The sequence below is a fragment of the Sus scrofa genome, chromosome 6, assembly GCF_054392235.1.
Source record: "Sus scrofa isolate SSC_HxYL_T2T_F1_AM1 chromosome 6, Sscrofa_HxYL_maternal_Yorkshire_Landrace_v2.0, whole genome shotgun sequence".
In the NCBI taxonomy this organism is placed as follows: domain Eukaryota; kingdom Metazoa; phylum Chordata; class Mammalia; order Artiodactyla; family Suidae; genus Sus; species Sus scrofa.
This window is the reverse complement of record NC_139388.1, coordinates 114,547,501-114,573,555: the sequence shown is the minus strand read 5'-3', so window position 1 is coordinate 114,573,555 and position 26,055 is coordinate 114,547,501. Positions and strand designations below refer to the sequence as shown.

The following is a 26,055-nucleotide window of genomic DNA, read 5'->3' as shown; positions in this document are numbered from 1 at the left end:
GGTTTCTGATGTGGGAGGTATTAGAACTGAGGGCAGATATTCAGGTCTTTTGTAAACTGGGAGGTGGTTATAGACACAAAACATGAAAGGGCAGCTCCCAGTTTGCCTGTGTCTATCAGTCTTGCAAGATAGATTTTCTGTAGGAAAGGTTATCATTGTTAAAATGAGTTAAAAGTTGTCTTCAAAAAAAACAAAAACAAAACAAGCGAACAAAAAATCCAGGAGTCCCGTTGCGGCTCAACGGAAACAAATCTGACCAGCATCCATGAGGACACAGGTTTGATCCCAGGCCTTGCTCAGTGGGTTAAGGATCCAGCTTTGGTGGGAGATGTGGTGCAGGTCACTGACCTGGCTCAGATCTGGCGTTGCTGTGGCTGTGGTGTAGCTGTAGCTCCGATTCGACCCCTAGCCTGGGAGGCTCCATGTGCCATGGGTACGGCCCTAAAAAGACCAAAAAAAAAAGAAAGAAAGTCGTCTTCATGTCTTAGTTATTGTGAATAATGCTGCAGTGAACATAGGTGGGCAGGTATCTCTGGAAGATCCCAATTTCAGATCTTTTGGATGTAAACCCCGTTTTCAGATGGATATATTCTGGGAATCCAATGTGCAGCATTGTAGTTATGGATATTTATGCTGTATTATATACTTGAAAGTTGCTAAGAGAGTAGTTCTTAAGTGTTGTCACTAAACAAGACATGGTAATTATGTGGGATGATAGAAGTGTTAACTAACACTATTGTGGTAATTGTTTTACAATATGTGAGTTATCAAGCCATCACATTGTACATCTTAAACTTGCACAATGTTTTATATCAATCTTATCTCAACAAAGCTGTAAAAAATAAATTTCGGGGGAACAACCCTGTTACATGTTCAACCACCAAGGTTTATTTTTTGTTGTTGTCTCAAGAAGACATTTTTCCAATTTAATTAGAAATTATTTAAAGTGTATATTTTTATCACTTGGATTGCCTTCTAGCTGAATTCTTACAGTTTGATTTCTAAAAATTTTCCCCATTGTAAGTATTGGTTTGATAGACTTTTGAGAATGCCTTTATAATCTTTTTGAAAAGAAATTCGTCAAGTCTGTCATATACTTACCACAGTCAACCCTCCGTATCATCAGGTTCCGCAACTGTGGATTCAACAAACCCACAGACCGAAAATACTTGGGGGGAAAAGTTACAAAAAAGCAGAACTTGAATTTTCATTTACATGCTATTACATATTAAAAATTATCTAGAGATGATTTAAAGTCTGTGACGGGATATGTGTAGGGAGTATGTGTAGGTTGTATACAATACTAGGGACTCAAGCTTCCATGGATTTTGGTATCCGCTGGGGTGTTGTGGAACCAATTCCCCATGGATACACAGGAATGCCTGTATTTCTTATTTGTATTTTTATTTTCTAGGAGAATAAAGGATTTGCTTTTTACCTGTGTTTTTTACTGGTTATTGGAAAGCAATGTCTGTGACTGTATGATCTGGTTTGATATGTTGTAGTGAATATCTTATGTTATTATGCATTCAGAAGCAAAGATTTATAATTTTATCTGAGAGCTAATATTTGAATTGTTCTTTCGCTTCTCCTGTTCTTCTGAATATTTATTTTCTCCCTATAATTTGGCACTCCCCCTTCCTTGTTTTTTCTGTTTTTTGTTTGTTTGTTTGTTTTGGATTATTTTTCCTTTCCTAAGGCTTTATTTTTAGGGTAGGAGCCTTAGCCCATTGGTTTATGTTTGCTGCTCGTTTTTCCACCAAGGTACCTCCTGGATTGAGAGAAAGGGTATGACCTTCTGCGTTGTCTCTTCTTAGTATCACCTTCTTGGCCCGTGGACATCTAAGTGAAGCTTCTTTTATAGTCATTGATCTCATTTCGTCATTTGGCCTGAAATGATGACATGGTTGTCAAGCAGCAGCTAAACAAAGCCCCTCTTCCTTGGTTCTGTTTATTTCTCTCTCCTTATATTACTTTTCTTACTTCTTTCCTCAAGCAGAAGGCCTGAGCTTTACAGTTTTGTTTGCCCCAGTACCTTGCAAAAAGAACAGAGGACCATGTTTTTTTTTTGGTTTGTTTTTTTTTTTTAATACATCCAATTTATTTTATTTTTTTTTTCATTTTTTTTTGTCTTTTTGCTATTTCTTGGGCCGCTCCCGTGGGCATATGGAGGTTCCCAGGCTAGGGGTCAAATCGGAGCTATAGCCACCCGCCTACGCCAGAGCCACAGCAACGCGGGATCTGAGCCGCGTCTGCAACCTACACCACAGCTCACGGCAATGCCAGATCGTTAACCCACTGAGCAAGGGCAGGGACCGAACCCGCAACCTCATGGTTCCTAGTCGGATTCGTTAACCACTGCGCCACCACGGGAACTCCAGGACCATGTTTTGACTGAACTTTTGCCATCGGTCCCTCGTAGATGGAGCTTAAGTTGGTGCCTCACAATGAGAGTTGTGAACAGACACGTGTTTATTAATACGAAGTTATTACATTGATTGGATACCACAGCTGAGCTCAGTATCATGAAAAGGGTATGCTCCATTCCTTCCTCCACTGAGAAGGCCATGCAGAGATAGTGACATGAACAGCACCTCTCCATAGTTTGTTTTTCCAAATACAACTATGCATTTATCAACAGTTCAGTTCGGTAAACATTTATCAAGATTCCACTGGTTGTCAAATAAATACTGAAAATACAGAACCCAGGATCTTCTGGGAGAAAAATGGTTGAGAGTGGGTCTCTGAGCCCAACCTGGACTCAGGGCTGGCTTCCTGGAGCACGTGATGCCTTGAGTGGTGAGAGAATTAGCTTGTGAAGACAGGGGGGTGGGTGGGGTGTTTCAGGCATGCAAAAGAGAAAGGAGAATAGAAAAGGGATATGCAGCAGAATAGTGTCTGCAGGGGCAGCTTCAAGTTGGAGGAAAAGTGCAAGAACGGGAATTAGTGAGAGAAGATGAATGTATTGGTCACCTATTGCTGTGTAATAAATGACCCCCAAATTTTTTAACTTGAAATAACAGTTGTATATTATCTTAAAGATTCTGTAGGTCAGGAATGTGGGAGCAGTTTACCTGGGAGATTCTGATTTGGTTTCTCATGAGGTTTCAATCAAGGTATTGGCCAAGATTACAGGTATCTAAAGGCCCGAAAGGGGCTGGAGGATTGGCTTCTAAACTCAATCACATGGCTTCTGACTAGAGACTTCAGGTCTTCACCACATGGGCCTCTCCGTAAGATAGCTCATGGCAGAGCAGCTGGCTTTCCCCAGAATGAGAGAAGTGAGCAGGAGGAGGACAGAGAGGGGAAAAGGGGATGGAAACGGGCGGGGGCGGGGGATGGTGAGAAGCTCCAATGTTTCCTATGGCCAAACCTGGGAAGTGGCATACCATTTCTTATGCCATATTGTATTACTGGTCACATAGACCTACTCTGATGTGATATGAGAGAGAATTACATAAAGGCCTGAAGGCCAGGAGATGAGGATCACCGGGGCCATCTTTTTTTTTTTTTTTTTTTTTTTTTTTTTTTGTCTTTTTTGTCTTTTTAGGGCCGCACCCTAAGCATATTGGAGGTTCCCAGTCTACAGGTTAAATCGGAGCTGTAGCTGCTGTGCCACAGCAATAGGCACATCAGATCTGAGCTGTGTCTGCAAACTACACCACAGCTCATGGAAACGCCCGGTCCTTAACCCATTGAGCAAGGCCAGGGATCGAACCTGTGTCCTCATGGATGCTAGTCAGATTTGTTTCTGCTGAGCCACGACGGGAACTCCCACTGGGCCCTCTTGAAAGCTCTTTAGTGCCGTGGGCCAGGAAGCAAAGATGGTTCTGGCCAAGGGGGTGGGGTGAATTTGATGAAGTTAAATTTGATTCTCGGGCCCGTGCTTTTAAAACTTCTCTGAGGAACTTCCCAGGTTATCAGCCAGGGAGGTGTGGAGGCGAGTAGTTCAGTTAGCTCAGGTAGCAAGGATATGCCATTCCCTGCAAGCAGAGCAGCCCCAGATTAGAGTTATTTATATATACTGGATACTCAAGGTTTCATTTTTTTGAGTGGAGTTTAGAAGCTGAGGAATGGTTGATAATCACTGTTTTAGGAAGTGAGGAGCCACTGAAGGGGAGTGTGTGCTCTGACTGGACAGTGTGTGCAGAGTAGATTAAGGGGGAAATTAGAGGGGGAGGGACTCCAGAGAGGCAGCTCGGCCATGGCACTATTAAGAGAAGATCGGCCCAAACCAGTGCCATGGTCATAGAGTGGAGAGGAGGGCCAAATTCCATCAGTATTTAGGAAATAAAAGCATCCAGCTATATCGGCTGATGAGTTTGGGGGCATGAGAACAAGAAAAAGATTCAAACAAGCCCCTGGTGTCCGCACTCAGGTACCCTGAGTGGCCATCACCTCCTACGAGGAATGAGGAAGAAGCAGGTTTGGGACATAGGACGGTGAGTTCATGTTGGTTTGGGTTAAATTTGAGATGCTGTCTGGGCTACAATTGTTTAAAACAACAGTTATTTACAAGGTCAGAACCCAAAGGTGGACCTGAGGCCACTCAGCAAACCTCTATTTCCTTGAGTCGTGGTTTCATTTTCTCTTTGTCAATTATCCAAGTTTCTCCCCCAACCTGCCCCCCATTTTTGTGACACTCTTTCTGATCCAGCATTTCTCCTCTGATTTGAATCATGAAGAGTCCCCACCCCCAGGGTAGGTATTCCTCATACTTTGGCTGCTGGATATAAGACTCCTTGTAGCTAGGCTTGTTGCAACAGGTGGCAATGACCCCCTGAAAAGCGAAACATCTGAAAACTTTAAGGCTGGCCAGCGTCCTTTTTTCTCAAGATGAGGGATTTTGAAATATGAGGTTTAATACTTTAAGGAAATCCAGCCAAAGGATGCTCAGAAGGAAGCTCTATTCTCGCAGGATTAGAGCAGTGGATTTTCCTTTTTAAAAATATATACCAAGTTCTGCTTCTAAAGGAAATCTTATTCCTTAGGAATTATTGGTGTTGCCTACCAGCACCCACCCCACTCTACCCCCCAAAGAAATGTTCAGGTAGTTTTAATTTTACTATTCCTTTTTTTTTTTTTTTGGAATCTGTGACCATCTTTTGAATCTTCACAGGCTGCCTTAGTGGCTGATTTCCAGACCTAGAGTTTCCCATCATCTTCCATGGAAGTATTTTCATTAAAAATTCCATTAGCTTTTAAAATCAATGTAATCATTCAGTAGTAATTAATTCTTACCAATCTTGGAGAGGCTAGATGAATTAACCAAACTTTGAGATGTTAAAATGGGTGAAAATAGGTGTGTGGTTAATGGGACTGGAAGAGATGTCCGTGTCATGGAGAGAGGGCTGGGCTCTGGATTCCCAGCCCCAAGGCCAATCCCAGTTCTCAAACTAGCTGTGTGGCCTTAGGCAGATTACTTAAATGTTTGATCTAAAATGCCCTCATGTGTAAAGTAGGGACAGTCATCAAAAGGTAATAATATTGCCGCCCTTGTAGGGCTGTGGGAATTAAATGAGATAATGGTGTATAATCCTAGTAAGGTGCTTGGTACACAGTGAATGCTTACTCTAAACATAATGATTAGTATTATTAAAGGTGGTAATGTATCCTTTAAGAATAAATATATCACATGGGTCAGACTCCAGATTTGAATATCTTCCAGAATCCTGAGTGGTTTAGAAAGAGTTCATATGAGTTCATATCTGACATTCGGTCTTAAATTCTCCCCCTTTTAAAATGCAGAAGAGGAGTTCCTGTCATGGCTCAGTGGTTAATGAATCCAACTAGGAACCATGAGGTTGCGGGTTCGATCCCTGGTCTTGCTCAGTGGGTTGAGGATCTGGAGTTGCCGTGAGCTGTGGTGTAGGTTGCAGAGTGGCTCGGATTCCCGCGTTGCTGTGGCTCTGGCATAGGCCCGTGGCTCCAGCTCCGATCAGACCCTTAGCCTGGGAACCTCCATATGCTGTGGGAGTGGCCCTAGAAAAAGGCAAAAAAGACAAAAATAAAAAATAAAATAAAAATAAAATGCAGAAGAGACTCATGTATGGTTGATGCTAAGGGGAGGAGCAAGGGCGGGGGATAAGAATTGGTTTAATTAAATTTGCTCCTCACCGTTCCAGTAAGACCGTAATATACAGGTTGCACAGAAGAGGGAACATCATGTTGAGGATAAAGAAGAGAGGCCTTGTTTCCATATAACATTCAATTCTAACTTCATTCTCTATGAAAGACTAAAAATTAAGGCCCTGACATAAGTGTTTGGCCCACACTGTGGTGTGTGTAAGAAGACGGTTATGTAGTGGATATCACTGAAAAGTGTTATAGCTTATTTAGTTAGTGGCACAGAACTTTCCCATACATTTTTTTAAAATGGTTTAAAAAAATTCTCCCTGGTTTTGTGAATGAGTTCAAAACTTATAAAATGTTAATTTTCGTTTAGTGCAATTAAAAATATTCATACATTGCTTCAAGTCAGTATGCATAAGCCTCATGAAATTGGTCTGGCGGTAATAGAATCTCAGCTAATAAATGGTTTAGAAAAATCATCTGGTCTAAGTGAGTTCATTTAATGTGGGAGATTCGTACTTCTGCTTTCTAGGGGAGAAAAGCCCAAAGAAATGCATTTGTTTATAACAAATGACCATAAAGACAGTTGGCTATTTTTGCAATAACGTGAACACCTTGGTGTATATTCCCAAATTCCGCTACATGATGTGAGGGTGCAAAGAAATGTGCATCATGAACTCTATTTGCAATAGGTCTCACTGTGCACTTGGGAAACAAAATACACATACTTGAGAAAGTAATATCGGTGTGGCAGTATATTGTTAAGTGGCATTGCTAATATAAGCGGTAAATTCTAGGAGTGTCCAAAGAAGGGAGTGGTAAGTATAGGGAGGAGCTGGTAGGGGAGGCCTTGGGGAAGACACCCAAGTGAACTCCACCCAGAGATTCAAGGAGGAAATAATCAGGAAGGGGATGGCTGTGGGTTGTAGGGCAAGATGGGGCATCCTAAGGCAGGATTTGCTGATGAATAAAAAGACTTTGAGTTAAAATTGTGGTATCTCACCCAGGAAATAATTTCATAAGCAGCATCACTGTGTCACAGCAAATCACACACTCAATATTCAGGAGTCCAAGTGGGGCATGGAGCCTGTAGACGTGCTGTAGGTGTGCACAAAACAGAAGAACCACAAGGAGAGTTACTAATGAGGAAAACCAAAATCTCTGTCCACCGTAGGTTCTTCTACGGGTAGCTTGAAAAGAATTAAGTAGGGTAGAATCCATGAACACCTGTTGAGAAGTGAGTGAGAACGGGCCAGTGTTTTAGAGAACTCCTCTGAAAGAACATACTGGTGTGGATTACCAAGTGAAGTTTCTCCATTCATCAGAAATACGTTGAGCCTGTCTCCCGGATGTTAGTATTATGGTAGTATCTTTTGCCTAATGCTTTTGTTAAAATGTCATGAAGTGTCTTCAGACTTAATTTTCATTTAAGTTTTATTCTTATTATGCTATGAGCCTTTGGTGCTTATCGAATGTAAATTTTCTCCAGTGAAGGAAGAAATTACTAGCACAGTTATTAATGGTTTAATGAAAAGTCTTATTGCGTCTTAAAATTTGTATTTTCATGGTGATTGACAATCGCTAATTAGTTAATCCTCTGCCTGCGCTTGAGAGGGAGGTCAATATTATCTCCATTAGAAAATGAGAAGATTGAGGATCAGGATCTTTGGCGATTTCCTCAACAACCATATTGACAGGGCAAAAATAAATTGAGTTTACTCTTAAACATTTTTTTAAATTAATGTCTTTGTGTTGAATGATCGACTACCTGAGACATCTTTTTTTCCTTCATTGTGCGATTAAAAAGCTATTTATATCAAGTGGGAGTTTGGGCTCCAAAGTGTAGATTTGATCTATAGGCTTAGGTGTCTAAGATTGAGTGTAGACTTTGGTGGACCTAGAGATTATCATATGAAGTGAAGTAAGTCAGAGAGAGAAAAATAAATACCCCGTGATATCACTTATATGTGGAATCTAAAATACAACACAAACCAACACATCTACAAAACAAAAACGGACTCATAAATATAGAGACCAAGTCACCAAGGGGGAGGGAGAGAAGGGGGAGGAAGGAAGGGAGTTTGGGATTAGCTGAGGCAAACTATTCTATCTAGGATGGATAAACAACAAGGTCCTACTGTGCAGCACAGGGAATGATATTCAATATCCCGTGATAAACCATAATGGAAAAGAATATGAAAAAGAATATATATGTATAACTGAATCACTTTACTATACAGCAGAAATCAACCCAACGTTGTAAATCAACTACGCTTCAAGTCATTTTTGTTTTTTAAAAGGAAAGTAACCGGGTAAATCCATAAGCTATATAATTATGTATTACAGAAAAAAAGCAAGTAACAGCAGCTTAAATTAGAAAGAAACACATTTCTTGCTTATAGGTGAGAATTCTAGAGATAAACAATCTAGAGCTGGTTTCTTTTCTTTTCTTTCTTTTTCTTTTTCTTTTTTTTTTTTTCTTTTTCTTTTTTTTTTGGCCTTTTAGGGCTGCACCTGCAGCCTATGGAGGTTCCCAGGCTAGGGGTCCAATCGGAGCTACAGCTGCCTGCCTACGCCACAGCAACTCAGGATCCGAGCCGTGTCTGCAACTTACACCACAGCTCATGGCGATGCCAGATCTTTAACCCACTGAGCGAGGCCAGGGATTGAATCCTCAAGCTCATGGTTCCTAGACAGACTCATATCCACTGTGCCACGACAAGAACTCCAAGCTGGTTTCTTTCTTGGTGCTCAGCTTCTCAGCACATGGGTGCCATGCTGGAGGCTGGGATTCATGTCATCATGTCCAGATGGAAGGTAGGAAAAGAGAAAAGACAGAAGAGATAACAGAGCTTCCAGTCTGAGCTGGCTCCCTCTAAGTGACCTTCCTATAAACCCCATGCAGTAATTCCACTTGCATCTCATTGGAATGGAAGAATGGATTTTGAAGCAGGCAGTTGACTCAGTCTCTCACACAGTTAATATTATTTGAATTTTTGGATTTTGTGTTATTTTGTATGATCTGTGTTATTTCTCTCTTCCAAGATCATGCCTAATGTAGAATACCCACCAAAACATAAGAGCCTTTTTATTTTATTTTATTTTATTTTCCCACTGTACAGTAAGGGGATCCAGTTATCCTTACATGTATACATTACAATTACATTTTTTCCCCCACCCTTTGTTCTGTTGCAACATGAGTATCTAGACAAAGTTCTCAGTGCTACTCAGCAGGATCTCCTTGTAAATCTATTCTAAGTTGTGTCTGATAAGCCCAAGCTCCCGATCCCTCCCACTCCCTCCCACTCCCATCAGGCAACCACAAGTCTCTTCTCCAAGTCCATGATTTTCTTTTCTGAGGAGATGTTCATTTGTGCTGGATATTAGATTCCAGTTAAAAGTGATATCATATGGTATTTGTCTTTGTCTTTCTGGCTCATTTCACTCAGTTTGAGATTCACTAGTTCCATCCATGTTGCTGTAAATGGCATTATGTCATTCTTTTTTATGGCTGAGTAGTATTCCATTGTGTATATATACCACATCTTCCGAATTCAATCATCTGTCGATGGACATTTGGGTTGTTTCCATGTTCTGGCTATTGTGAATAGTGCTGCAATGAACGTGCGGGTGCATGGGATTGCGGGGTCATATGGAAGTTCTATGTATAGATTTCTTTTCTTTTCTTTTCTTTTTTTTTTTTGTCTTTTTGCTATTTCTTGGGCTGCTCCCGTGGCATATGGAGGTTCCCAGGCTAGGGGTCGAATTGGAGCTGTAGCTGCCAGCCTTCACCAGAGCCACAGCAATGCAGGATCCGAGCCACATCTGCAACCTACACCACAGCTCACGGCAATACCCGATCGTTAACCCACTAAGCAAGGGCAGGGACCAAACCCGCAACCTCATGGTTCCTAGTCAGATTCGTTAACCACTGCGTATGTATAGATTTCTAAGGTATGTCCAGACTGTTCTCCATAGTGGCTGTACCAGTTTACATTCCCACCAGCAGTGCAGGAGGGTTCCCTTTTCTCCACAGCGCCTCCAGCACTTGTTATTTGTGGATTTATTAATGATGGCCATTCTGACTGGTGTGAGGTGGTATCTCATGGTAGTTTTGATTTGCATTTCTCTTATAATCAGCGATGTTGAGCATTTTTTCATGTGTTTGCTGGCCATCTGTGTATCTTCTTTGGAGAAATGTCTCTTCAGGTCTTTTGCCCATTTTTCCATTGATTGATTGGCTTTTTTGCTGTTGGGTTGTATAAGTTGTTTATATATTTTAGAGATTAAGCCCTTGTCTGTTGCATCATTTGAAACTATTTTCTCCCATTCTGAAAGTTGTCTTTTTGTTTTCTTTTTGGTTTCCTTTGCTGTGCAAAAGCTTTTCAGTTTGATGAGGTCCCATGGGTTTATTTTTGCTCTAATTTCTATTTCTTTGGGAGACTGACCTGAGAAAATATTCATGATGTTGATGTCAGAGAGTGTTTTGCCTATGTTTTCTTCTAGGAGTTTGATGGTGTCCTGTCGTATATTTAAGTCTTTCAGCCATTTGGAGTTTATTTTTGTGCATGGTGTGAGGGTGTGTTCTAGTTTCATTGCTTTGCATGCAGCTGTCCAGGTTTCCCAGCAATGCTTGCTGAATAGACTTTCTTTTTTGCATTTTATGTTCTTGCCTCCCTTGTCAAAGATTAATTGACCATAGGTGTCAGGATTTATTTCTGGGTTCTCTGTTCTGTTCCATTGGACTGTCTGTCTGTTTTGGTACCAGTACCACACTGTTTTGATGACTGTGGCTTTGTAGTATTTCTTGAAGTCTGGGAGAGTTATGCCTTAAACTCCCTACATGGACAGAACCTTTTTTTCTGGTTGATAACCTATATTCTTTAATTAGTTAGCAAATAGCACATCAGATTTTCCAGTGGAGAAACTGTTTTTCAATCCAGGGCAGACTGCAATCCAGGACTTTGTGCTTTGTCCACCTTATGCTTTGCTTTGAGCGTTGGTGCTCCTACAGAGAAAAATAAGGAAACATAGCTCTATTAGAGCGGAAATCCTTACTACAGCCAAGTCAGGGCTATATAGGACACCAGAGATGCTTTCCAAAAGGTGGTACAGCACATGAAACTTCTTGGTACCCACCAACCTTAACACCATCTTACTTAACCCCAGAAACTACATGTGCCATGAAGCCATCATAGAACGTGCTCTATTCTGTGTGTGTGGAGGTCAGTTAAATGGGAGGTATGTCGCACACCTGCTTTTTAGAGTGCACTGTTGCTTAGGTGCTGTTAGCCATTACTAGCTTGAGACGTGGACCTGCCCTCCAGCTGCTGCCATGCACCCTTCTCTATTCTCTCATCTCCCTTCTTCTCATGGTCTTCCCCAGCATCTACAAAGAGAGGGTGTAAAAAAGAACAGTAGATAATCTATAGAAATGGAGGCACTTTGGAAGACAGAGGTGTTCATGGGGTGTTGAAGAACAGAGTCATGTAAGATTAGCACTGAGGGTTTTAGAGTTCATCTGATCCCACTCCCTTTTTTTTTTTTTTTTTTTTTTTGTCTTTTTTGTTGTTGTTGTTGTTGTTGTTGTTGCTGCTGATATTTCTTGGGCCGCTCCTGTGGGCATATGGAGGTTCCCAGGCTAGGGGTTGAATTGGAGCTGTAGCCACCGGCCTACGCCAGAGCCACAGCAACACGGGATCCGAGCCGCGTCTGCAACCCACACCACAGCTCACGGCAACACCGGATCGTTAACCCATTGAGCAAGGGCAGGGACCGAACCCGCAACCTCATGGTTCCTAGTCGGATTCGTTAACCACTGCGCCACAGCGGGAACTCCCCACTCCCTTTTTAATGGAACAGAAAATCCAGACTTAGTGTCACTTGTCAATCTCCTGGCTCTGCCAAAACTTGGACATCGAACTTCTGACTCCATGTCCAGTGTTGGTTTTGCTCTACTCATTATCTCGTCAAGGTGCAGTGAATAATGGATCCCATCTTAGCCATTATCCCAAAGCATATTCCAGGCTTTTTTGGGGTGGTACCCTTGCCTTTTCAGGTGGGCACAATTTTTTGGTTCAGAAGTTGTACCAGATATTTATGGTAAGTAGATGGACGCTATAAATAAACCTCCCTGCCCCTCTGCACCCCTCCCATCTCACTTGAGTATTTTCTCCAATCCCTCACTGCCACCCCATTTTGAGGAAACATGAGGAGAGGAAAAAGCTGCTGACCCCTGGGAAAGAGGACTCCTGCCCTTTGGAGGCTTGTACCAGCGACATAAGGGCTGCATAACTGCCTTGGATGAGAAGGCCATGAGCTTGGTTTTGGCATGAAAGTGAAGTGAGCTTGGTGGCCTTCTCATTTCTGTCCTTGGTGTTTGTTATTACAAAGATTCCTCTCTATAGAGGATGCAAAACTGATGAGCTCCCAGAGAAGTCTCTTCAACTTTATGTCTTTGGGGGAGAAGGTACAGAAGGGTAATATTGTCTTTCTCAGTTGTTTCTTGTTTTCAGTTGTCATACCAGGCATTACGGGGGCTGCCTGAGTCCTTATCATTTTTCCTGCTCTACTGGATATTCTTAGATTTCTCAAACCCTGCATGAGATCCCTTTCTAGTTTTTAATAAATCTCTGATGTGCCCCTTGTATGTATCTGCGAAAGTCCATAAAGCCAGGTCTAGGTATGATGGAAGAAAAAGTAAGTTCCAGCTGCCAGTGGCTGATGTTTGCTAATTGGAAAAGTTACGGGTTTTTTCAAAATAAAACTAAGTGTATAGTTAACTCTTTATAGTATAGCTGTTACATTCTGAGAGAATTAAAATGTGTCATAGGAAACCATCCCGCACCTTTGTGCTTGCAATGCTCAGGAGAAGCACAAGTATTTCTCACCATTATTTGAAGTTTTCAAATTATTAATATGTATATATCTTTAAGGGTGGGAAAGTGTTTAAAGAACAAAAGAAAGGAAGAAAGGAACAGAATTTTTTGATACAAGGAGCATATTCCTTATTATCTTCACTGAAGTTAAATATTTGTAAATGTTTTTGAGGAACTTTAATTTTTCTATTGTAACTTTCAAAATCTGCCATAGCGCCTTTGTTTAAGTCTGCTTTGGTGAGATTTTATAATCTTTCTAAAACCTCCAAAACTTTTAATAAGAAATGTAAAGACATACCAAAATGAAAATACTCTCCTGTGTATAAACTTTTAGATCAAGACAAAAATTTCCAGAATAACTATTCCTATTATATTGACATACTGTGTGTGTGTGTAAGTCAGTGTATCATTACATTAGAGATGTTTTTAGTTTACTTTGGGGTAATGAACCACCATAAAACTTAGTGACTTAAAAAGGATAATAATGTGTTACTTTTGAAGATTCTTTGGATTGACTAGTTGGATCATCTGCTTTTCATGAGGTTGACCTGGAGGTCGCGGATGGTTTTGCTCACATGGCTAGTGCTGGCCGCACCTGCGAGCTTAGCTAGGGCTGTCCAAGGGTCCCACAGGGCCTTGGCTGGTCCTCTCTTAGGCCTTTCTACATGGTTGCTTTAGTTTCTCACAGGAGGGGCTTGGGTTCTAAGAAGCAGCATTCCAAGGTCTCAATGCCAGTATCCTGATGCCCAGGCTCAGAAATAACACAGTTACTTCCGTCTTATTCTATTAGGTAGTGGAATTGCAGGTCCAACTCAGATTCAAGAGGAAGGGAAAATAAACTCCACTTGTCCACGATGAAATAGGAAGGTCACGGTGCAAAAGCACACATGGGATGCGAGCTGTTGTTGTGGCGTCTGTGGGAAACCAAAGTCTTTCTGATTATCACTTCTTTTCTTTCAAGTCTGCCAGGCACTTTTTCTTCTTTGTCTTTTTTGGCCACACCCACGGCATGTGGAAGTTCCTGGGCAGAGACTGAACTTGTACCACAGCTGTAACCAGAGCCTCAACAGTGACAACGCCATATCCTTCACCCGCTGAGCCACCAGGGAACTCTTGTCATGCAGTTTTAGTGGATCTTTAGCCTGAAAGTAAGAATTTGGAAACAAGAATTTATTTATACAGAGTAATCTCTTAAACTGTAGCCCCTTTTCCCCTTGTAACATAGGGTCCTTAATGTCCTAATTCTACTTTCATGTGTCATGGGGAACCTTTACTTATTAACGAGGCATTAGCCAAGCATGGAGTTTTCTCACCTGGACAGCTGCTTTCTGAAAGATCCCACAGTGTTTCGGCTCATAATATTCCAACGCCTGCTAGGAGCAGGACACAGCGCGATAACGGGATGGTGTCTGAAGCTTTTGTCTCCCAATGAAAGGACTACATGGTTTTCATAATTTTGAAGTTTATAATTCTGTCTATATTCAGAATTCCTCACAGTTACTTCTCCTCACATATCCCCTTGGTCTGCAGAAAGTTTTCATTTTCGATGGTCTTTTTGTTGTTTGCTCTCATCTTATTCGCTGTCCCTCTGCACTGCTCCCTCGTTGGACTTTGCAGCATGACCATGCTTGAAGCAGTTTAGCTTTGTGCTTTGTAAAGTTTCAAGTTCGCGTTCTGTATGGCTTCCGACCCAGACCTCCTGTGGGCCAAGGCCTGGTGGATGCTAGAGCAGAGGAAAACGGACTTTTCCTGATAGGGATGAGTCAGTTTCCTTCTGCATCAAGATGTTTACACATGGAGACAGATGCAGAGGATGAGAAACCTGGATCACATGACCGTGAGCTTGTTTTTCTTTGCTGGATTTCCACGTTGGAAATGGTGGGAGCTGGAACTTTGCTGCTGCTGCGCCCAGGATGTCCGCTGTCCAAGGTGCATCCACATTGCGGTCTGGTCGGTTGGCCCGGAGCCAAGCTGCATTGTTTAAGGGCAGGCACGCTCTTGAGAGGAGTGGTGTGATCCTGCCTCTAGAGTGAAACTTTAGAGTGTTTTTATTTCTCTCAGCGAAGCCACCCATGTCTTTTGGTTACTGCCTGTACTTTGCAGCGTAATAAGTTATTCTCTTCTCCAATGCTTTTCTTCCCTTTTAAAACCGACTAAGTCTAATGTCTGGTCTTTCAAGGTGATTATTGTTCCTGAAAATATAACAAGCCAATGCAATCCTCAGGGTGGCGTGGGGAAACCATGTGAAGTACCGCTCTGAGTACCTGGCTGTCCATTTAAAAAATGTGAACCATATGGGGAAAACTGAGTTCTGGAGACATCCTTAAAAGGGAATGAAAGTCCTGGGGTTGTAGAAACTTGGGAGATGTAATGCTTTACCTCTGTGATAGGAGGGGGAGCAGGAAGGGTATATAGTTTAATCGCATCTCTTTATTTGAGGCTTAGATTTGACTTAACGGCACCTGGAGAGGGAGATACCCCAAGAAGCCTAAAGCCCAATCCCAAGTTTACTATGACCCAGTCCTCATGCCAAAACACAGGTAGAATGTGTCTAAGAGATATTTGATTTCTATCTATGACTTTGTCCTGAGTTTATTAATGGGTAGAGACCTTTGATGATGACGTCTTTTGGGAGAACAGGCAGGTAGAATTGGAAGTATAGCCCATAGACTTTTGTAAATTTTGTCTTGTTTTGGGTGATTATACACATCTTTTCTCTGTGATCTAAGTGAAACTCAGGACTAACCTGTGCTTTTTGACCAGAATAACTCAACAGTATCTATAGTAATTATGACAAGGATGTTTTCAAAGCAGTGATGGGACTCTGATAAGAAAACATTGCCATCTTTTCATCTAAGGTGGATGAATAATTGAATGCGGTACCTTGCCTGGGTCCCTGGTACACAGTGGGACCTCAATAAATGTTTGCTGAATGAATGAATATACTCATCCATGAATGATTGAATCAGAAAGTCTAAGAGTGGGAACAATTTCTACCCAAGGATTTTACTAAGGGTATATGGAGATTGTTATAAAGAAAAAAAAAGGAGAGAATATCTGACACATCTAAATCTGACTCCTTGCAAAAAGAAAGAATCAATATAGGAATGTCTTAAAAACAGAGCTTTTATCTCAGAGCTGGTGGAGAAACTGTTGATTTCTCTCTGCTATCAGCTTCCCTTAAGGACCTGTGGTCTGCGTCCACTTTTTGACACACTACAGCAGAGTAGGTATTCCATTTAGGCAGAACTTTGGCAGAATTGCGATACGGTTATTTTCTTAGGTTGTGCTGTGTTCAGTAGTACTTACATTCATGTGTTATATTTTCTAGTGGCAAACTCTATTATAGTCATACGTCTTCAAAGCACTCTAGCAATGATTTCTTTTAACATTTTGATGAAACTAAGTAAACAAATCAGGAAGGATTTGATAAGATTTTTGCACGGATTTGCTCTAACTTGAGTCTTATGAATTGATTTTGTGCAAGCTATCACAGATCTCTGATTATGATTAGCGCCCACTTACTCTAGTGTCTGTTACAAAAACTGGACTACAAGGTATAAATTCCAGGTTATTTGTGCTTATTCTATTTAATATATTCATTAGTTTCTTTTTTTAATTAAAAATTTTTAAATGCTCATTAGTTTCTTTACCTCAATTTAGTGTGTTATAGATTTTTTTGAAGGAGTGCTTATCTTAAGGAATGTGGGTCTTATTTTGTGGTCCATTTCAATTTATTATACATCTGTCACCTTTGATGACATAGGGGAGACCAAAAGGTACAAAGAAATGATTACTGCTTGCAGGCCTTTAAACTCCATGAGGTGACCACACATACACATAAGACAAGTACAGAAAAACATAAGAATTTTTTTTGTTTATTCAATACGTATTTACTGAGCATCAGCTACAGGCCAGGCTTGATTTCTTGTGTGGAGGATACAGCATTTAACAAGACAGGAAAGGTTTTTGCTTTCTAGGAACTTAATGTCTAGTGATTATGATTAAGTACAATAAAGTATAAAGAGACATTTTCTGGAGAATATAATTAAGCAGTGAAGTGTATAGTCAAGTCATGAGAGGTTATTGGGATTCATCATGTTCCAGGAAGGCCTACTTTATGGCCAGAGAGAATTGAACTTGACCTTGAAGAAAAGAATTTATTTGCAGAGACAGAGAGGAAGTTAGACAGGTACTTCAATGTAAACATCCCACCGTGCGATCTGAGAAGGTCACAACACTAAGGAAGAGTGTTTGTTCAAGGAAAATTCTCTGATCTTTTTTCCCATTCCATATATACTCCACCAGTTTCCTGAGGCTGAAGTCTCAAGACCATCAATAGTGGATTTCTATTTAGAATGAAGTATAACTGAATTTTTGGAGACATAGATAATCTCAGGTCTCAAAGTTATTGCAAGTGTAGGAAAATAGCAAATGTGCTTCTTGCATATATGAAATTGATGCCCAAATGTGAAATTTCTCTCTATCAAAGAATTCAAGTGTAACTTACAGTATTATTGAATAAAGTAGCATCTACAGAGGAGAGTAGCAGTTAGCAGTAATTTCTCTTTGAGGGGTTACACTTTTTGTACCTAGTGGTCCTATCAAATAGGATAGTATTACCAGGGATCAGAGATCTACAACAGCCTATTTTGTAAAGTTATAGGAGATAAAAGGAAATGAAATAGAGTAAGAATGTAGTTTTTAAATCACAAGGTCTAAAATTGTCGAGGGCCGTTGAAAGACAACAATAGACAAGGAAGAGAGAAGGGCTTCCCTTCAGCTGTTTCCATGCCGTCGGTGCCTGTGGATGCGTTTAGCCAAGGTTACAGGGATACGACAAAAATAAAACTTCTTAGGCCACATACCCACCAAATTGGCAAAAAAATGTGACGGTTGTAAATGTTGACAAGAATCTGGGGTAATGGGGAATTTCAGACTCTTCGGGTGAGAGTGTCAATTGGCAGAACCAGTCTGGGAAAATGTTTGATGCTATCTGTGTAAATTTAAGATAAGTAAACTCTGTCACTCGGTGATTCCACTTCTTAGTAGCCTGGAGAGATGTGTGCACCACAGACATGTATAGGAAGAGTCACAGCAGCGTTGTTTTTAATCGTCCAAACTGGAAACAACCCAAGTGTCCAACAAATAGATACACTGTGGATATTCAAATAATGGAATATTATCTGCATGGAAAATGAATGAACTCTGGCTACACTCAACACAATGAATATCCCCCACAAATGTAGCTGACTCAGGAGTCAAGACAACAAAGGGTGTATTATTCAGTATGAGTCCATTCACATGCAGTTCAGAACTAGGCAAATCTGAACTGTATGGTTTAAGGCTATATACAAAGGTGGGTTAACAAAAAGAAAGAATGGAGACCACCATCACAGAAGTCAGATTAGGAGCTGTCTTTAGGGTAGAGAGAATAGGTGGGAATGGGGAGGGGCTGATGGGACTTTTTAGCTGCTCATGGAATTCTAGTTCTTGTCTAGGGCAGTGGTTTCATGAGTATTGTTTGTTGTTATTATTTAGGGTGCCCATTTGTTTTTCTGCACTTTATTGTAGGTAGGTACACTGTATCAGCTTTTTTAAAAAGGAACTTTAGGAGTTCCCATTGTGGCTCAGCAGAAACGAATCTGACTAGCATCCATGAGGATGCAGGTTCAATCCCTGGCCTTTCTCAGTGGGTTAAGGATCCAGTGTTGCCTTGGGCTGTGCTGTAGATCACAGATGTGGCTCAGATCTGATGTGGCTGTGGCTGTGGCATAGGCCAGAGACTATAGCTCCGATTCGACCCCTAGCCTGGGAATCTCCATATGCTGCAGGTACAGCCCTAAAAAGACAAAAAAAAAAAAAAAAAAAAAAAAAAGAATTTTATGCCAACAGAGAAAACTATCTCAGTGCTAGCAGCATGGGAAGATTTACGCCCACACCTACTTCTCAAGACGTAAGGAAGTTGTGCAAGAAACGTAGATAGATTTGCCACCAAGTGTCCATTTTTGTCACTTACATGTGTGATTTGTCACTTACATGTGTGATTTGTACATGGTGAAAAATAATATTTACTACCAGCCTAATAATTAAAAAAATAACAAACTAAGACCTGCTTTTTCAGAGTTAGAAAGCGATCCTAGACTTTTAGGATCAAATTTGATAACTAATTTGTAGCATAATTTTTTCCCATGCTTTATGCATCTTTACTGATTGTCGTAGTCTCTTGAATCATACCTAGAAGCAAACTGACCAGAGGATCAGCAGAAAATTAACAGCAAGGAGAAAATGAGAATTACTTGTCTTATCTAGAGAAACCAAGACATTTTTACCACTCATATTATTTTGAAGTCATTGTGAATTCTTCTTTAAGGGAGATCCTTAATAGTTCCCCAGTAGTAATAGCATTGCAGAGTATTATCCAGGAATGAAAGAGAATGTTAATAAAATCATTTCTTTTTTATGTTGATATGGATCAAAGTTGCAACTTCAAAATACCAATGATAAAAATGAACATTTTAAGATTCTAGGTTACTGCTTACCAAGGATAATATTCATTAACCAGAGTTCACATCTCATGCTCTGGATTAAAGAAATTATTTGCAAGCAAACAAGAAAAATTCATCTTTAATTTGCTATCATAAGGCACCACTTTTTTGAAAATGAGTTGTGTCTCAAAAGTGGGTCTTTAATTTAAATCAAGTGGCAGTCATAAAATATCCTCTGGTAGAAGCTTTGAAGGGATGGCTTGCAGGTTGTATTGTGTTCAACAAACTATGGAAGCACCTTTTGCTAAAAGCAAATTGCCAAATTGATTTATTTTCCAGATAAGGCCATGTAATACTATTTAAATACCTGAAATATAAAAAAATGAAGACTAATAAAACAGCCAAATATTCCACAGTAGAGCATAAAATCTCCAAGTGTTTTGAAGAGTACCATAAATACCTATCTTAAGAAGCTCAATTAAAGTTTGGAAATAATAATTTTGTTGTTAAATCTCTAAAGAGCTGCAATAGTGTGATCACCTTGAGGTAGAATCCAGAAAAGCTAGTTTTAAATATTGTACTCCTGGAGCAATGATTGATTGAATCTCTGGTGTAAATTTCTCGGTAATGTCTGTTTAGAGGCTTCTAAGAAATTACGGAGTGTGTGTGTGTGTGTGTGTGTGTGTGTGTGCATACATATGTGCGCAAGAAAATCTCTTAGTGCAGCAACAACTCTTTTTGGAGTCCTCCCTGGGCAGGAGGTAAAGCAGTGTGGGGGTGATAATCTCTGTGATGGAAGAGAGCTTCCAGTGGGAATGCGACCATGCTGATGATTTTTCTGTCGTTTTAATTATTAAGTAAAATGATTACTAAGCAACAGTGTATCCAGAGCTTTTCCACTGTATTTTTATAATCTATCTCCCCTCCCTCAATGATTTACCTTCAATTGAGAAAACTAATGTTTTGACTTAGGAACAAAAGTAAAGTGCAGAAAAAAAAGAAACCATTGGGCAAGTAGATTGGCAGGTGACCTTGGCGATCCTTTAATACAGTGGATTCAGGCTGTGCTTCAGGAAGCAGAGGAATTCCAGGTTTGAGGAGAGCAGGATGGAGCTGGGGGCTGCGGGGGTGGACTCTGAGCATCCCACCTGCTGGGTGGTTTTTATCACTTTTATTTGTCTTGGACCTTCCACTTAAATATTTTGTCTGAAGAACAAATAGACAAAAATTGTTTGAAAGCCACTGCTTTAATTGATAATCCCTTCACCTCCTGCTTTCATGTTTGAGTAATATGGGAGAAAGTTGTAGCACTGTCAAGATTTCATGGCTAGTAGGGGCAGAAACAAGAGCAGGAGCCATATTTGCATATATAATAGGGCTGTTTCCCTGACAACATTGATAACATCCTGCCTCCCATTACCCGCATCCTCTATATAATGCATTTCTCAATGAGACGATACTTAACATCTTTAGTATCCACTTCTGTGTACCTATGCATAGGTAGTCATGTAAAGGATACAAGAGGAGACACAGTTAGGTACACTTCTGTGTACCTATGCATAGGTAGTCATGTAAAGGATACAAGAAGAGATACCTTCTGGTATCAGAAGGCTTGTGGCAAAGTTTAAAAAATACCGCTGTCGGAGTTGCCGTTGTGGTGCAGTGGTTAACGAATCCGACTAGGAACCATGAAGTTTTGGGTTCGATCCCTGGCCTTGCCCAGTGGGCGAAGGATCCAGCATTGCCAGGGGCTGTGGTGTAGGTCGAAGATGCGGCTTAGATCCTGCATTGCTGTGGCTATGGCGTAGGCTGGTGGCTATGGCTTCAATTAGACCCCTAGCCTGGGAACCTCCATATGCCTCAGGGCGGCCCTAGAAAAGGCAAAAAGACAAAAAAAAAAAAAAAAAAAACCACTGTTGGGGACAGTTTGTTGGAAGAATCTTTTCTGTGGAGAGGCTCCATTGTTGTGCCCTGATGTTAAGGCATTTGTGTGTCCAATATAAGTGCCATGACATGGTGCTAATGGTGGCTCAGAGGCCTGGAGCTCAAAAAACTATGAAATGAAGTTGGGAATATTCTCAAAGTAAACATGTAAGATTCACCAGAATCTAGGGTTTGACATCTGAGTCTGCATCCTGGTTTTATGAGGTACAACAAAAAGTGGGAAACGGGCAGGTGAGCTGCATAAATGTTGGTAGCCATGCTCACCTGACTTATTCAAGCCAAAGATGTGCTCTTGATTCTTCCCAGGAAAATAATATGTGGTCATTTAAGAAAAATGCCTTTGGAGTTCCTGTTGTGACTTAGTGGTTGACGAACCTGACTAGTATCCATGACGATGCCGGTTCAATCCCTGACCTTGCCCAGTGGGTGGAGGATCTGGCGTTGCCGTGAGCTGTGGTGTTGGCTGGCGGCTAGAGCTCCGATTCAGCCCCTAGCCTGGGAATCTCTATGTGCCTCGGGTGCAGCTCTTAAAAAAAAGGAAAGGAAATTGCCTTGGATGACACTACTTTTTCTCATGTATTTCTTTTGTTTTTTTTCCCCTCCTCTTTTTCTTTTCTTCCCATTGATAAGTATTGATCAAGTGTGTATTATGTGCCAGATATCATCAGGTCCTAAAATCTTTTTTTTCTGTCAAAAGAAGTAGAAACAATGGTTTGGTTTGTTTAGTTGGTTGTTTTCTTGGTGAAGTGATTGGAACTTTTAAATCACTGGGATAGAAATGTCATCAGTCTTAAAAACTTTTCAAGTGCCATTGTGTCTAGACAGGGCATTGATTATTGTATTGTGGAAACTCAAAAATTCTGCTTTTTTCTCCAGTTTCCTCAGTTGAAGAATGGAAATACGGCTTGCAGAAATGTGGGTTGTGTAATTACTTGCTAAGGTGGCCCTGCCAGGGGCTTGAGAAGGGTGGTGGTCATCAGCGGAGGCTAGAATTATCTGTTAAGAGCTGTGGTGTTTCTTGACTCAGGGATCTTTGGGTGTTTGAAGACAGTTTCCACCTATATTTCTTCTGATGGAAGACAAGCCTTCTAGCTGAACTAATTGCTTAGTTTCTCTGAATTAACTCTAAATTATTGTAATCCCGTGTCTGAAGCTCAAAATCATAATTTACTCTTGCGAGACCGTATTTAATCCCACTACTTTTATTTGTGAATGACCATACCAAGGGAGATTGTCTAATAAGATGATCACATTCAAATATTCCAGATGAGAACTTGGGGAGGCTTTCATAAACCAAAATGCTGATATGGAACATTTATTCATTTTGTCATCTTTAATTGATGTGTTTTCCAAAGGAGTGTGGAACCACTCACGTCAATGAAATGCTTGCACTTTTGTGTTTTTGCTCTAGACAGAGGGTCAAATAGAGAATCTGATGTGAGCAATGGACAACATTCAGCGAGAAAATTTTCACCAGGGCATTATTTATGGCAGAATGTGAAAGGAAGAGCCTAAATTTCTTATCATTCAATTATGTCTTGGTTGACTTCTATGTTAGAGCCTCAACATTTTGGCAAGTCTCTTAGTAGTTGTAATAAAGTGACTAATGTTGTCTCTTTTGTAACGTAGTTTCATTTCTGGCCTTTCCTCAGGCACCCCACAAAGCTTTATGTTCCATCTAAATCAAATGTGACTAGTGTAAACATAATGGGCTATAGTGACAGAGATGAATCCATTTATCTATCCATTCATGCACCGATTCATCCTTTCATTCAAGAATATGGCCTGCGATGCATCAGACACTGAACACTTAGTAGAAATTGCTCTAGTTAAAATTTGGTAGCAAACAGTGGTATCGCACCTCCCTGTGTACTCATTTGCAATCTGTACTCCGGGCTCCCAGCAAGGGGCCCAGGATTAAGAGCAAAGAACGCCTGTTTCACAGGTGTTAGTGCTTGGAATGATTGGTGAAATTTAAATTTGGACTCAAACCCCAGCTTTCTAAGGTGTTCATAATCGTCCAGATAGTCTGATATTAATACATAGGTCAATATGGGGGAACAAAGAACAGAACTGGCCTTTCAGAAAAGGCCAGCAGCTAGGCCAGAGCTTCTGAATGTCAAGCTGCAGTTCCTCTTGATATTATTACTAATTAGAGCACCTCCTTCAGTTACTGTGGGTGCTTATAAACTAGAGACTGCATGCAGTTCATGAATTTGGCTGCTTTTCCGTAGCTGCTATGAAAATTGCAAACAAAATTGCTTTTCATTTTGCTTTGACAGGCAGTTTTAATTTTATTCATCATTTTAGCAAATTGTATAACATTTCAGTTGTGTGCGGCATTGCCTTTGTCTTTTTTGCACTGTATTTATGCTGAAAGTATGAAAACAACAATAAAGAAGATACCAATAATAGCGTCTTGTAGTAAAAAGGGCTTATTAAAAGGATATTTTCTGCCTGGGTGAAAAACTTCCTTGAACATGTCATAAATAGTTTATAACACACAGAGCTACACTTTTATTGTCTGTAGAAGTTGACTGTCTAGCTAGCCACATTTTTAAAATTAAAAAGTAATTTCCCGTCAATTTTGAATTTATATTCTGTTTACCCAGACCGTGCTCCTGCCTAATTAGACAATGGCCATCTTTTTGAAGTCATCAAAGAGACCAAGGCAATCTTAGACCGCCCAGGAGTGTTGAGGGTGCATGGGGAGTGGGCTGGCGAGGGAAGAATGGGGAAGCTTGTAAAGATTTAGCGGATAACAAAGTATATACATTCTCCTTTCGTAGAAACATTACAAATACCGTAACAGCCAATGGGTTGGTTTTATATTCTGTGCTTCCCAAGCTCTTCATTGTGGTTTCGGCAATATGAGGAGCCCTGCAAGCAGGCAATAAAAACAGCAGACTTGGTGCTCGTCTCCTTCGTTGACGCCTCCTGCACAAGGCAAGTTCTGTTCAAATCATCACAGAGGGCTGGTATGGCACACCCTCTAACCTCAGCTGCAAAGGGCTTGCAGAGGGAGGAGGGTCCTTTCTGCCAGGGCTTTTAAAGAAAATAATGTTTATTCACAATACTTTTTAGGACATAAAGACTTTAAGATTTACAAGATTGCTGGTAAGGATGATTCATAACCGAAGTCCAGTTTTCCTTAGGGATTAACCACCATGGTTTGTTTTTTGTTTTTCTAGCATAGCAACTGAATTTCATCATTCATTTTGTCATTTAGCAATAGAAGACAACTTCACCAAAGAAGCTCACAGTACGGGTAAAATTGGAAGTAAATGGAAGCCATATGTTGTAGCTATAATTCCAAGCCTAAAAAAAGCTATAGTTTGGGCTATTGCCTTTTATTCTAAGTGGAAAGAAGGTGAAGAATGCTTTTGTTATCAGTAGCCCTAGGTTTAAAAAAAAATAGTTATCTATTTTGTTAATGGCTGTACGAAGAGCACATGACCAAAGTGTTCAGAGCAAGGCTGATGTCTGGCAGTAATCCATTTCTTAACTTATGTACAACTGTGGAGTTATTAATGCTAGTCAGGTTATGTGCAAGGATTCAGGAAAATTCTTTATTCCTCATTGACTCCTGACAGTTATTGTACCTAGGAACTGGGTAACGTGTTCTGAAGTGAGCAATTATGGAAATGTTTACTTCACTGGCTGCATGTAAATGTGTGCAGAGAATGTACCAGAATTTTTCCTTGGGGGTATTTAATTCTCTCCAGGGCAATGAAAATCAAATGATTTCTTTCTTTCTTTCTTTTTTTTTTTTCAAAGCTTTTTTTTTTTAAAGTCTTATAATGCAGTTGAATAATGATGAATGCAGTAGAGGAAAAGGAGAGAGGGAGAGAAAGGAAGAAAGGAGAAAGAGTGAGCTACCAAAGGATCTGGAAAACAGATTTCACCATGGAAGCTGAGACCCCAAAGGAAAGAGTTGAGGGTGGAACTGGGCAGAAGGCTCGCCCTGGGAGAGACCAAAGTTTGCCGGGGAAAATGATGGCAAATGACTACTCTAGTATTCCGCGTTGGTACAGTGGTGCTTGTAGTACATTTATCTTTGTAAGAACTTAAGCAATTCATTCAGTATTGTTCACATCGAAGGGTATCACATTTGCTTGTTAATTAAATGCAGTATCAGCGCTTGCTGTCCCTGAACAGTTGGGAGAAAAATCCAAATATGTATGCAGAGTTATGAAATTTCTGTGCATGCAAATGGATTTTGTACAAATCACAACCAGATTATTAATGTTACACAGTCGAGGTTTTCTTCTTCTTTTATGTTTTCCCCTCCTGTCATCTACCAGGCTCGCAAGTCCTCTTATTGCAACGATGGAGAAGCATTTTTGGGATTCTTTCTTTCCTGAGAGGAAAAAAATCATGGGAATTAAGAGATTTAATGGGAATCAGAATGAGCTCTTTCCAGCACTGTGACATTTCTAAAGCAAATGAGTTCTGTGAAGGTCCATTATAGAGAGATTCAGGCGGGTGGACTCCAAATGCCTAAGCATCCAACAAGAAGTTGGATACCTGTGTGTGGATCGGAGGTCACCCAGCACTTAGTTAGAGGAAACTGGCTGCTGTTTCTAAAGTACTAGTTGTCCCAAAGTCATTTTTAAAAATGTCCTGCAGATATTTCTTACAGTAGTGAAAGTAAATATTAGTCTAAATGGGCC

The 26,055-nt window shown here is 40.6% G+C and overlaps 1 protein-coding gene across 16 annotated transcripts in view; it reads left to right on the top strand.

The window, feature by feature from the left end:
- Positions 1-26,055, top strand: part of ZNF521 (zinc finger protein 521) — an 847,543-nt gene that overhangs the window by 598,444 nt on the left and 223,044 nt on the right. Inside the window, exon 1 of one of the 16 annotated variants that reach the window (XM_084964331.1) lies at positions 14,620-14,787. The exons of 14 other annotated variants lie outside the window; for them this stretch is intronic. The gene's annotated coding sequence lies outside the window, so the exon portion shown is untranslated. Of the gene's footprint in view, positions 1-14,619; positions 14,788-24,256; positions 24,329-26,055 lie in introns of those variants that run through there. One more of the 16 variants, XM_084964330.1, reaches the window with a different exon arrangement.